This window comes from Chiloscyllium punctatum, chromosome 22 (genome assembly GCF_047496795.1).
Source record: "Chiloscyllium punctatum isolate Juve2018m chromosome 22, sChiPun1.3, whole genome shotgun sequence".
NCBI lineage: Eukaryota > Metazoa > Chordata > Chondrichthyes > Orectolobiformes > Hemiscylliidae > Chiloscyllium > Chiloscyllium punctatum.
The window spans coordinates 22,196,324-22,211,084 of NC_092760.1; the positions used below are offsets into that span (position 1 = coordinate 22,196,324).

The following is a 14,761-nucleotide window of genomic DNA, read 5'->3' on the forward strand; positions in this document are numbered from 1 at the left end:
TTCTGATCAGCAAGTACTCAATACATTCTTTAGACACTATCTTATCATTGGTTCAATGACATTATGTTGTGCTTCAGGTGAATTTTTTAGGTGAATTCTAATGTGTAGCATTGATAAATGGTCCTACAGAGTACTAGTTGTTGAGACATCTCATAAATGAAGTAACCATATCATCTTAAGTTGAGGCACTTGGCAAATTTTAGATGTTTTTAATCAACTTGTGTTATGACTTCTCTGGAGGCGGTGGGACTTGGAACCAGCCTCCTAGCTCAGAGATAGGGACATTACAACTGTACCACAAGAGTTCTGCCTTTTCAAGTTTTAAATTTGGTCTTTGAAGCTATGGGCATCAATTAACCTGGTGCTTCAACAGAACTGTCTAAAATGGTTACAGTTAATTCAGAACTTGAACATTTCTGCAAAGGGACAGCTTGCCAAAGCTTAGCACCTCTGATTCATCAGGATAATTGCAAGAACGCCAAATTGTGAACGATTGTACGTTTTGAGAAAATGTTCCTGATTGGTGTGCAAGGGTTGAAAAGTGTGGTGCTGGAAAAGCGCAGCAGGCCAGGCAGCATCCGAGGAGCAGGCGAATCGACATTTCGGGCATAAGCCCTTCTTCAGGATTGGTTCCTGTAGGAACTGTTCCAGAGTCTTGAAAGATGACCACCAATGCATCCACTATTTCTAGGACCACTTCCATAACTACTCTGGGATGTAAACTAATAAATTATAGGATTTATCGGCCTTCAATCCAATCAATTTCTCCAACGCACTCTCTCTGTTCTAATATAGATTTGCTTGAGTCCCTCTCTGTCCCTAAAATGTGTGCTCCCCATCATTTCTGGTCCATTATTCATGTCCCCTCTGTGAAGACAGAGTGAGGTCTTCTGTCAGCCATTTCTTTGGTGAATTTATAACAGGCAACCATCTTTTTCTCTTTACATATCTATACAAACCTTTACAGTCAGTTCTTATGTTGCCCACAGGCTTGCTCCCATACTTTATTTTCCCCTTCTCAATCAATCCCTTATTCCTTCTTTGCTGATTTCTGAACTTTTCCAAATCCTCAGGTCTATTTGTATGCCTCTTCTATTGCAATTAATACAATCTCTAAGTTCCCTTGTAAGTCCTGGTTTGGCAACTGTTTTCTTTGTACTCTTGTGCCAGACAGGAATAAACAATTTTTGTAGTTCACCCACTTGACTTCTGAATGTTTACCATTGCCTATCCCCTGTCATTCCTTTCAATAACATTTCCCAATCCATCGTAGCAAACACATGCCTCATACCATTGTAGTTTCTCTTCTTAAGATTCAGGGACCGTAGTATTAGAAAAATTGCCTCACTCTCCATCTTGATGAAACATTCCATCATATTATGGTATTTCATCCCTAGAGTTCTCTCACAACTACATTAGCAACTTTTCCTTCCACATTGCATATCATCTCATCTAAGATGTCCTGTTCTGTGGTTGGTTTCTCAACAACTGGGATGTAGAATTAAGAAATTACAAGGGGCAAAAAATATTAGTGGATATTGCTCCTCAATATTAGATTAGATTAGACTTACAGTGTGGAAACAGGCCCTTCGGCCCAACAAGTCCACACCGACCCGCCGAAGCACAGCCCACCCATACCCCTACATTTACTCCTTACCTAACACTACAGGCAATTTAGCATGGCCAATTCACCTGACCTGCACATCTTTGGACTGTGGGAGGAAACCGGAGCACCCGGAGGAAACCCACGCAGACACAGGGAGAACGTGCAAACTCCACACAGACAGTTGCCTGAGGTGGGAACTGAACCCAGGTCTCTGACACTGTGAGGCAGCAGTGCTAACCACTGTGCCACCGTGTGCTTATGTCTTCTTTAACCAGTAGTACACTCTACCACCTTTCTGTTTATGTCTGCCCTTCTTAAAAACTGACTATTCCTCGGTTTTCAATTTGCATCCTTGGTCACTTTGCAGCCACGTCTCCATAATCCAAGACATGGAAGAGCCGATTTTGGACTGAGGTGGACAAAGCTAAAAATCGCCCAACACCAGGTTATTTGCAGGCAGTCAATCCATGTAATATTTTATAAATTCCTACTTTGGAAATAGAACTTGTCTGACTTAAGATTGGGATGCACACAGACTCTAACCTCCCATCTTTAATGCACTGTCTGAGCTATCAATTTATTTAGAAAACTTTAAGTTATCTCGAGAACGTGACTGGAAACAAGTTTTGGATTACATATTAATGAACTGAAACCTGCAACCCATTCTAAAAGATGAAAGACTTAACAGCAGTCTAGGTTTGTTCAATATATCACTTCAGTTGCACAAGACTAATCTTTTGCTATAAATTCTGTGTCTTATGATCCTGTTTCACAGCTACCTGATGAAGGAGCAGTGAAAGCTAGTGCTTCCAAACAAATCTGTTGGACGATAAGCTGGTGTTGTGTTATTTTTAACTATGTCCATAATCCAACTGTATCATTCAACTTTACATCTATTTGTATGATTAATTCATCCCCTTTAATTCAAATACTGCATGCATTCGGGCACAAAATGTTAAGGCCTATCTTTTTAACATTCCTTGTTCCATAGCAAAAATTGAACACAGCAATATTGTATTCAACACATTGCCAAACGTTTCTTGCAGCACTTAACTTTATTCGACAAAATCAGAAGTCACATGACACCAGATTATAGTCCAGCAGGTTTATTTGAAATCACCAGCTTTTGGAGCAGGTGCATCTGGAGCAGAGCTCCGAAAACTGGTGAATTCAAATAATCCTGTTGGATTATAATCTAGTGTGATGTGACTTCTAACTTTGCCCACCCCAGTCCAACACCGGCATTTTCATGTCATAATTTTATTGGGTACTTTTAGAATACTGTTAAAAAAGGGAAATTTGTTGCCAACGTCTTTCATCTTGCAATTATCAGGACAAACACAAAGATGCCCAATGTTGCACTTATTGCTTGTTGAGTCAACTGATTGGTCAGTTGGAGAAAACAATCAGGAACAAATGACTCCTCACATTCCCTGCCAATCAGAAGGTACAAGACTTGAAATGCATTATTTTACTTGCAGAGAACTAGTCCTTGTGTGTGAATCTATTTCACTTACAGTCTAAGAGTAGCAGCATAGTGGTATTGTCTCCTGATTGCACCTGCTCCAAAAGCTGGTGATTTCAAATAAGCCTCTTGGACCATAACCTGGTGTCGTGTGGCTTCTGACTTTGTTCAGTAAAGTTAAATGCTTCAAGAACTATTTGGCAATGTGTTGAATACAGTATTGTTGTGGACAATTTTTGCTATTGTTGATGTTGCACACATACAGGTTAGTCCATGGGCAATGCGTTGTAAACTTGCCTGTACAATTTGTTTCAGTACTATAATATCTATTTGCTAGTTTCTGGATCGGTTATTGTAACTTATCTTTGGTTATAGATTTGAAGTTTAAAACCATAAAATTGAGATGTCAAAGCTGCCAGAGTGCATAATCAGACTTGTTTCAATAATATAAAACAAACAACAAGGGATGCTTGAGATCTGAAACAAGCCAGAAATTGCTGGAGAAACTCAGCAGGCCTGGCAGAATCTGTGGGGAGAAAGCAGAGTTAATGTTTTGAGTTCAGTGAGTCTTCATCAGAACTGATAGTAGCTAGGAAATTGCAGTATTTATGCTGAATATGAGCTTGCAAGGCGAGCGGGGAGGAATGTGGGGGAGAAGAGATGAACAGATGGGTAGAGACAGAGAGAGAGAGCCAGAGATACAAAAGGGGTAGGCAGGTGAGGAGATTCTTGATAGCGCACCAGGATAGAAGAGAAGCTGAATAAGTAATAATGAGAGCTGACAATAGAAGAGAATGAGTAGGCTGTGTTGAAAGCAACCGAGTAATGTGAACTAGGCCCAAGAGTAGGTGGGAATGAGTTTGGCTGTGCTGAAAGCAACATATGTTATGATAGGGTCGAGAGTGCGGTGCTAGAAAAGGACAGCAGGTTAGGCAGCATACGAGGAGCAGGAAAATCGATGTTTCAGGCATAAGCCCTTTATCACGAATGAGGCTTGTGGGTCAGGGGTCTGAGATATAACTGGGATGGTGGGGAGAAAGGATGGGGGTGGTTCAGGGGGAAAGTAGTTGGAAATGTGATAGATGAAGGTAGGGGGTGAGGGGATAATAGGGTGGAGAGGATAGGTAGAGAGGAAGACAGACAGGTTAAGAAGGTGGTGCAGAGTTGGAGGCTTGGGACTGGGATAAGATGGGAGAAGGGGAAATGAAGAAACTGGTGAAATCCACGTTGATCCCGTGTGACGAGGCATTCTTTCTCCAGGCTTCAGGTGGTTAGGATTTGGCAATGGAGGAGGCCCAGGACCTGCATGTCCTTGTTGGTGGTGTCCTGGGCCACCTCCATCACCAAACTCTAACCGCACAACACCTGGAAGAAGAATGCTTAATCTTCTGCCTTGTGACTCTGCAACCACATGGAATAAATGTGGATTTCACCAGTTTCCTCATTTCCATTCCTCCCACCTTATTCCAGTTCCAAGCCTCCAACTTGGCATTGCCTTCTTGACCTGTCCATCTTCCTTCCCACCTATCCTCTCCACCCTCCTCTCCGACCTATCACCTTCCTCCCCACACCCCCTCCCCCACCTTCATCTACATATCACATTCCCAGCTACCTTGCCCCCCAGCCACACCATGTCCCATTTATCTCTCAGCTTCCCCTGGCCCACCAGCCTCATTACTGCTCCTCGGATGCTGCCTGATCTGCTGCGCCTTTTTAGTACGACACTTGTGACTCTGATCTCCAGCATCTGCAGTCCTCACTTTCTCCATGTTATGACAGGGTCAGAGTGTGGGAGTTGGTAAAAAAACTTGGTAGGACAGAATCGGGCTCTAAAGTTATTGGATATGATGTTGAATCCTCGACGCTGCAGGGCTCACAAGCAGAAAATGAAATGTTGTTCTTCAAGCTTGTACTGAAGCTCCCTGGAGCACTATGGTAGGCTTGTCAACCATGATAGCAGGGAATCCTTGGTTGAGATAATCAAGTTCAATAAATTTAGAGCCTGATTCCATACTTTTTTACTCACTCCCATACCCTGGGCCTGTCATAAATTGCTTTCAGCGCAGCTTACCCATCCTCTCCTCTTTGCTCTTATTATCACTTAATTAACTACTCTTCTACTCTTCTATCAGTAATCTCCTCGTCTGCTTAGCCTTTTCATATCGCTGTCTATCTCTCTGTGAGCTGTCTCCACCTATCCATTCATGTCTCCACCCACTCCCCAACCTTGTCTTCACCTTTTCCTAAGTGCTAGCAGTTCTGATGAAGAGTCAACTGACTCGAAACATTAACTCTGCTTTCTCCCCACAGATGTAACCAGAGCTACTGAGATTCACCAGCAGTTTCTGTATATGTTTCAATAAGTGGCTTTTCTTCCTTGTTAAATCTGGTTAAATCTTATTTCTTTAAAACTAACAAGTTTCACTGTTAGGAGTTCCATTATGCCTTGACTAAGTGTACTTTGTCAGTGTGAAAATCTGGCCACTGCGGATGTAACTAAACTAGACCTCAAATCTGTCCTCACCAAAGTCCATACATAGACAAAATAGAAGACAATGTGCAGCCACTACCTGAGTGGATTTTCTTAATGCAAGCTGGGGGAATGTCAATGACCACTAGAATTTACTAATTTCGCATAGACACAGATTTCAATTGGAACCAGTTTCATCAAAATGAACCTTAATCTGCTGCCTGGACCTTTGCAGAAAATTCTCAGCTCTGTGAGACGTTATGGGCTGGTAATCTGGATAATAATTTTGATCATAAAAGGTGATTGTAGCAAGGTCAGCCAGCTGGACTTCATAGAATAAGAGTTCCTTGATTTGGGGCTGTTAATCTGAGCCCTGGCTGACAGATAAGAACGGGAATGTCAGAGATGCCACTCTGCTAGCTGACTCGGAATGACGTGAAGGTGCTGGTGTTGAAAAGGGTGGACAAGGTCAAACATCACACGACACCAGGTTATAGTCCAACAGGTTTATTTGAAATCACAAACTTTTGCAGTGCTGCTACTTCGTCAGGTGAAGTCAGCACTCTGAAAGCTTGTGATTTCAAATAAACCTGGGAGACCATAACTTTGGTGTTGTGTGACTCATAACTCAGAATGAGGCAGTACTAAAGCAAAGGACTGTTCCTGTGTAAATAAATGTGACTTGGTGACAGATACCAACCTCTGTGGAGTTATTTCAGTTGCGTTACTTAACTAGTAATACAAAAATTTGGACTAATCAGCAATTAATATATAGTGACAATCCAACTGTGGCACTTTAGGAATTTGAATTCTGTTTAAAATCTGGAAGCATAATGCTGATCTCAATAAAATGAACAGACTGTCATTAAAAGCCCATTGGTGCCTTTTAAGATAGGAAACTAATCATCTTTATCCAGTTGCTGAACTAATATATTTAGCTTTAACTGCCCTTTGAAGTGGCCTAGCAAGTGCTCAGAAGTATCAAGCCATTACATAAATTCAAGGAGAAGTCCATCAATGTATTTTCAATGAATGTCAGCCTTGCCAACAATGCTTGTATCCCAAAGTGAATTTTGAAAATTTAAAGCCTTTCCAACAGAATAAATGAACAGATTACTAAATAGAGCAATTCAGTCATTCTCTGGTATTAACTTGTGTTTTGAGTAAGCCAGTTATCAAAATTCATGGTAATAAAAATAAAAGTGGAAACTTGAAACTCTTAAGGGTTTTTCAGTCTCAGACGATGCCAGGAAACAGTGTCTGTTGAGGATGCTGGGTTGCCACCTGGTCCCTGGCCTCTTAATGAAATATGTCATACATGTCTACTTGTAGTGTATCAGTTTTGCTTTTTAAACTAATTTATATTTGGAATGATAGTTCTCTTAAATTTCACTATTGATGAAAGAGGACAGATTTTGTTGAAAATTTTTGTCTTTTTCATTGTTTACTAGTTGATTTTATCCCTTGATTTAAATTTCTTGCGAATTGTCCTGATGAGCGAAAGGCAATAAATGCATTTTTAAAAAAATACTCCCATTCTATACAGTTATTATAGAAATGATTTGGATGTGAACATAAGAGGTATAGTTAGTAAGTTTATAGACAATACCAAAATTGGTGATGTACTGGACAGTGAAAAGATTGCCTCAGAGTACAGTGGGATCTTGATCGGATGGGCCAATAAGCAGAGGAGTGGTGGGTGGTGTTTAATTTAGATTAATGTGACGTGCTGCATTTGGAAAGGCAAATCAGGGCAGGACTTATACACTTAATGGTAAGGTCCTGGGGCGTTTTACTGAACAAAGAGACCTTGGAATGCAGGTTCATAGTTCCTTGAAAGTGGAGTCACAGGTCGATAGGATAGTGAAGAAGGTGTTTGGTTTGCTTTCCTTTATTGGTCAGAGCACTGAGTATCGGAGTTAGGAGGTTATGTTACGGTTGTACAGGACATTGGTTAGGCCTTTGTGGAATATTATGTGCAGTTCTGGTTTCCATCCTATAGGAAGGATATTGTGAAATCTGAAAGGGTTCAGAAAAGATTTACAAGGATGTTGCCAGGGTTGGAAATTTGAGTTATAGGGAGAGGATGAACAGGCTGGGGCTGTTTTCCTTGGAGCGTTGGAGGCTGAGGTGTGACCTTAGAGAGGTTTGTAAAATCATGAGGGGCATGAATAGGACTAATAGGCAAGGTCTTTTCCATGTGGTGGAGGAGTCCAGAACTAGAGGGCTTTAGGGGTTTAAGGTGAGAGGGGAAATATTTAAAAGGGACCTAAGAGGCAACTTTTTCATGCGGGGGTGGTGCCTGTATGGCATGAGCTGCCAGAGGAAGTCATGGAGACTAGTACAATGACAGCCTTTAAAAGGCATCTGGTTGGGTGTATGAATAGTAAGGGTTTAGAGGGAAATGGGCCCAATGCTGGAAAATGAGACGAGATTAATTTAGGGTATCTGGTCAGCATGTGCGAGTATGACTCTTTGACTCTATAAGTAACTATCTCATGTTATTGTTTGTCTAGTTGCATTCCACTGATCCAACTGTCATACTCTATTTAAATAAATAAACAAATTAACAACTCCTTTGGAAAATAGAAAAGGCTAAATCTAAGTTTTGGCTTTCCACAGAATTCAACATTGATTTTTTTTTTTGTTTCCAGATTTCCTATGTACTCTTAAATCTAGTCCTTTTATTTAATTTCAAACTCTTCCTTAATTCTAGACACTAATGCTTGCAGCTCCACCAAGCCTGGAATGCAGATGTGGGGTGGGTTATGAAAACATCCTTGTCAAATGGTGTATTATACTTAAGATGATGAGATCCTACTGGCAGGATGAGGGTGGGACATGAACCCTGCACTCCTCCCAACTAAATTGAATGAATTAAAGTTAAAAAGCTTCTTTAAAAAAGGACAGAATAGAACTTTTAAATCTGTTAATTTCTGAACAGCTGAGGGAATGCACAATGAAGTCAGTCTTGGTAAGTAGGAGATTGTTGTGCACTGTCTATAGCAAAAATTGCTGTTTGCGTTGGAGAGATGAGTATCAGATTGATGTTGAGGTGTAGCACATGCTGCAGGAATGACAGATACTTGTGTATGATGAGGACATGAGAAAGGAGAGAGGGGCAATAAGGCAACAGTATTCGTGCTCTCAACTCAAATTCTGCCAGTGAAAATGGAACTAGAGAAATGGAAAGTGACCCAGTGCCACAGGAGACTGTGACTTTGGACAAGTGGTCACTAACATTAGAGGCCTCATTTATGAAGACTCTGCAGTTTGCAACAATGGCTAACTAGTAGATATCAACTTCATTGTAGTCTTGATCTTCTGCTTGCTAGCTCCTTCCAAGGATTAGCTGCAAATCTTGGTGGCATCTCATAAGTTGCTGCGAGCTGTGTCAATTCATTGATTTTTTTTTCTTTGGCAGAACTATACAGTATTTTGATGAGGCACCAAATGACTGATGAATAAGAAGGGCTTCTAGTCCTTCAATATCCAATGAGCCTGTGACAACAACTACAACTTCCACCATTTGTGCTTGCTTTCTTGGTAGCTCTGATAGCGCCTTTATCATCTGCAACTCCAGTTTGTTTCACAGTTTCACTGTGACTTCAATACACATAGATAAGCAAGGAGTATTCCTTTAATGAAACAAAAAACTGCAGATACTAAAGGATCTGAAACAAAAACAGAAGTTTCTGGAGAAACTCAGCAGATTTGTGGAGAAAAAGCAGAGTTAACAGTTTGAGTCCAGTGACCCTTCTTCAGAGCCGAGAGGACGGAATATTCCTTGATGTCATAGTTTTTCTCCATTCTGAGACAACCCCAAACAGATGCTTTCGGCTAAAGCCATCTGCTCATTTGGACAACTATCGAGCAGGTCATCAGACTTCTGTAGCTGTGATTCCAGTTTTGTGGTGCCCTTCAGTAATCCTCATGTTAAGGTCTCAGTTATTGTGATGATTTTCTGCACTCGCCATTGCCAGAGAGGTGCAGACGTTGAGCACTTTAGGAAAAATGCCTAGTGGGGGAGGAGCTGAAAGAGGAGGTAGAAGATAACGATACTGAACAGAGAGGTGCGCCTACGGCATAATGAGATGGTCTCCTGTTACCCTTCAACAAGATTATCTTCCCTTCATAGCCTCTAGCCAAAGATCCAGTTTGAAGCAAGTGGTTCCTGGCTTCCAATATGCCTGTGACATCTTGCTACACTTTGGTGCAGAGAAAGGCTTTGACACAAACTCTTCTTCAGGGCAAGCAGCAACCTCACTGATGGCTGCTGTACATCTTATGAATGAGTTACAAAATTCATCTGATCCTCTTTTAATTCTGCATCCCGTTGGCTCTGTGTGGACATAAAAACTAAATAAAGGGCCTCCCATTTGAAAATCTGACCTTTAATCCGTTTCCTTTTCCAGAGCTAATTGGGAGAGGAGAGGAGCATGCTTCTCATTCTTGAACACTCTGCAAAATTTAAGCCAACAAATGCTCTTAGTTTAACAGAAATATTTATTCTTTTTCTATATGTATAGGAGAATTGTTTGTTGAATGGTCAAATTCAACCTAGTTTTTTTATAGCACATGGATTGCAGCAGTTCAAGAAGGTAGCTCACTCCCACCTTCATCAGGCGTTGGGAATAAATGCTGCCCAGCCAGTGACCCTCATGCCCCGTGAGAATAGAAAACAAGTTATTCATGAATTCCTTTAATATTTTCAGTATTTAGTATAGCTCAAAATGAAAAGACGAACTTTGTGGATGATGGTACATTTTTGGTATATGTTTGATTAATGGTACTTGGATTTTTATTTGCACCACACTACCACTTTAATTTCTTGAAAGTCCATTCTGAAATGACTACACAGAGGCCAGTATCCTGTCACCAAGTCACCTTTTATTTACATGAGCGTCATATTTGACACTGGTCCGGCTTCCTCAGGGCCAGATCTTAGGGTGAGCAGAAGTGCTGATACTCCTGTCTGTATCTGTCAGTGGTGTTCCTTGATTGGACCAGATTAACAGCACCAATCAGAGAACTCATATTCTATGAGGTCCACCTGGTTGATCTGACTACAAACACTACATCCTTCCCATGTAAGTCTGGGGATGTAAGCCGGTTCTTTTCTTGTAGCCTCTCCTGTGGCATTTTCACATCGGATCCAATTCCTCCAACTCAGCCTCGGATCTGGACATGTATCAGACTGTAGACTGCCTCTTGCGTTTGGAGCATCTCAAAAGAAATTCATCCAGTAAATGCCTTGAGGCTGAGATGTCTGCCAAGTGCACCTCAGAGTCCGAGGTTTCTTTGACGCAGTATGGAGAGGGCGAAGCAATGGGTTCCGACAGCCTTTCCAGCTGTTTTGAGGGGCCAGGTATGTTTTGCTGCTGCCCTGTTTGCGAATTTGCAGCTTTCATGTGGTCCATGTGCGTGACCGCCTCACCTACCTGAACTTTATATGTCACAGGACCTCGTACCAACAGTGCCCCTACGCAAAGCCATTTCTGTGGTTTTGACACAAACTTCGTTCCCTGACATAAACTGTTTCTCTCACTCACAGGAGTCTTGTGTTTTACATTGGTGTCCTGATGCCTTCACCCTGCTATTGGCTGCTCCTCTCCAGTGGGCCATCTGTGAGCCAAGACTATGCCAATACTGTATGGTGAGTCCAGCGCCGTACAGTACAAAATCTCACTTGGAATCATAGTGCGGCAAAGTCTTAGACCATGATAGCTGCTTCTTCACTTCCCTGCAGGCTGCGACTTGCCGTTGAGACCATATCCAAGGTTGTGCCTTTTTCAGTAGCAGATGTAAAGGATGGAGGCCAGATTACATATGAACCTTCCTTAATAATTCACTAATCCAAGGAAAGACCTAAGCTTCGGTACTTGGGAGCCAGGGCACTTTGATCACCCTCACTTTATCTTCCAATGGGTGTAACCTGGTCTTGTCAACTCTGTAGGCCAACTAGATTATTTTGGGGTGCCTAGAAAACATATTTTTTCCCTCATAATGTGTATGCCCCCTTGCAGAAATGGCTAAGGATTATGTCTGGGTTCTCTCAGTGCTCTATATTGGTCTTCCCTGTGATTAGTACGTCATTTAGATAGATGGTGACTTGTGCATAGACCTTGTAAAGTGTTCTCCATCGTCCACTGAAAAATGGCACAGGCTGATGAACTCCAAATGGCAGTCTTGTATATTGGTACATTGCCTTAATTGGAACATATGTCTGGGAATCCTCATCTAACTGCAATTGTAGGTATGCATGGCTCATGTCCAGCTTTGTGAAGGACTCCCCCCACCGTAGCTTTGTTTATGTCTTCTATACATAGGATTCGTATTTAGGCAGCTGCAAGAAGCAGGTTACCATTGGTTTAAAATCCCACAAAGACAAACTGACCTGTCAGGATTCACAATCTGTACAATCAGTGCTGCCCATTTCGCACACAATACTGGTTTGATGATCCCTTTGCTTTCCAGCCTCCTGCTTTCTGCCTCTACTTTAAATAGTAAGACAAATGGCACTGTGTGGGCTTTGAAGAATCATGCAAAGTGGCCTTGGCTTCTCTGATAGTCCCTAGAGCTTCTTGAAAAACTTCCAGGTTTTCAATTAGGACTTCACTCAGGCAGCCATTTTCTGATTGAAAAATGTTGAGCCAATCTAGGTGAATCTTTCTTAACCAATTTTGGCTCCATCAGGTTTGGTCCTGAGCCTTTTACTACAGTCAGTGGTAACTGAACCTGCTGCTTCTTGTGTGAGACCTGAACTGAAGTTGGCTCCTTAATCTGTAGAGGTTCCTCTGAACAGGTTCACAGTCTAGCCAAGGTCTTATGTCCTCTTTAGGTTTGGAGTCCAGGGAGAATTTTGTTAAAGACTGATTCTACAATCACTGAAACGGCTGCGCCAGTATCAACCTTTATTAGAACTGGGTGACTATTTAACCAGATGTTTATTTTGGTAGGTTCTGATTTAGATATTGCTAAGTAATTTAACTGTGCCAAACCTGACGTAGGTGGGCTTTCCAGGGTGTGTCCTTTCTTGGATAGCGGCCTTTGAGGTCTCTTACTCAACTCAGGCCTAGTGGGACCCCTTTGCTGTGTCAAGTCTGCATACAGGCAGCAGCTACAAATGTTTACTGGACTGGATCCTAAAGAAAATTTAATCATTTGGATGAAGTTTGGCTTTGTCTTGGTGTTTTGGTGTGGTTAGAATCCCTCTGTTTTGCATAAGTCCGAAGTGAGTCTGTGCAAGTGGCATTCCCCAAGCTCAGTCGGTCTGGTGAGGATGTCCACTTTCATTGGTCTGCAGCTCATAAGTTCCACTTGCTGTATTTTCTAATGTGAAAATCAGTTGTAGTGCCAAGTTGAAGTTCATCTGGGCTTTAGCTAATAGGTGCTTTTGCATTGGTATGTCATTAACTCCATGTACTCATTGGTGTCTCAGTATCTCATTTAAGGGTTAAATCAAAGTCACATGCTTCTTCCAGTCATCTTAACTTAGTCAAAAATCCCAGCATGGATTCCCCTGGTTCTCGAACTGACAAGTAAAACCAAAAGCATCTCAGAATTAGAGGAGGCTTGGGGTCGTAACATTCCTTAACTAAGTCTGTCAGCTCTTGAAAGTTTTAGTAAATGGTGCCTCAAGGAAAGTTAGGCTCCTAATGGCTGAAGTGGCATGGTGGTTCAGTGGTTAGCACCAGGGACCGGGGTTCGATTCCCACCTCAGGCGACTGTGCAAATTTCACACAGACATTCTCCTCTGCGTAGGTTTCCTCTGGGTGCTCCAATTTCCTCCCACAATCCAAAGATGTACAGGTTAGGTGAATTGGCCATGCTAAATTGTCCATAATGTTCAGGGATGTGTAGGCTAGATGTATTAGTCAGGGGCAAATGTAGAGCAGTAGGGGAATGGGTCTAGGTGGGTTACTCTTTGGAAGGTCGGTGTGGACTTGGGGCAAAAGGCCTTTTTCCATACTGTAGGGATTCTACATCTATAACTTTAAAAAGCTGCAGGTCAACAAACTGTCAGGAGAATTACCTGTTGCTTTTCATCTGCCCAAATGTCAATTGCTTAGAAACAATAATACATTCATTCCACATCCTGGCCCAGTCTTCGACGGAAGGATCACACGAGTCAAGCTTCCCTAATCATGACATGATGCCAGAAATTCTTGTTCCAATTCAAAGACACTGTTACAAGCAAATTTATTTAAGAGAATTTCTTTTCTCATCACCACTGAAATAACTCCACAGAGGCTGGTATCCCATCTATCTTTATTTTCCTATCTTTTAAATTTGTAAGGCTCCGTCTTGCTGTGAAGGTAGAAAAGCCCAATTTGTTCCAGCTTTTCCCGATGACACAGTTGTGAGAGGTTGGGATCAACATTGAAGTTTCTTTGTGCATCGTGTCTGTTGCTTGAATCTGAACAAACATGAAGCTTGATCAGTGTCTGAAATTGGATATGGGATTATTTAAAGTGGGCTCTGATCAGAACACTGTTTAGCTGTGACTTGTTATTGCCAGACTGTTTCTTGCTTTATTGAACATTCTATAATTAGAAATATTGAATGCTGAATCTACTAAATCTCAAGTTAGTTTCAACTTCATCCATGTGTAACTTAGAGATACAAGAAAGTACAGGCTGAAAAAAACTGGTGTCTAACTGGGCAGTTCCCAACACATACACTTTACATTCCCATTATTTTAAACAGTGGTATGCTATACAACATGAATTGCCTTAGGAATATACTGAGTATAGGGATAGAAAGATGAATCATTATGGACATGCTATTTAGCTATTTTTTGTTTTCAGGTCCAAGTCATTTTTAATTCATTTAGATATCAAATTAAAAGTACATGAAAGTCCAAGTGCAAATAAAAATCATCTTGCCCCAAAGTAATCCTGGCTGAGGAGCTGTGTTAATGAATTAGCTTGAGCTAAACCACTGTAGTTCAGCTTGCCGACTGTGTTAATATGGTGAAAGTGCCCAGGTGCCTTCCAAAAAAGTGACACATCCAATCTGATCAATTACTACCCCATCCTGAAAATTGCTAAACTAATAGATGAAGTCATAGAAATCTACAGCACAAGAAAAAGGCCCTTTGGCCCATTGCATCCATGCCTGTCAAAAACAACCACCTAACAATTCTAGTCCCTTTTCCAGCACTTTGCCCATAGCTTTGTACGCTTTGCTACCCCAAGTGCACATCTAAATACTTCTT

General features: G+C 41.6%; 1 protein-coding gene across 1 annotated transcript in view; it reads left to right on the forward strand.

Moving 5' to 3' along the window:
• Positions 1 to 14,761, forward strand: part of LOC140493878 (mucin-6-like) — a 385,697-nt gene that overhangs the window by 153,015 nt on the left and 217,921 nt on the right. The gene's annotated exons all lie outside the window — the stretch shown is intronic.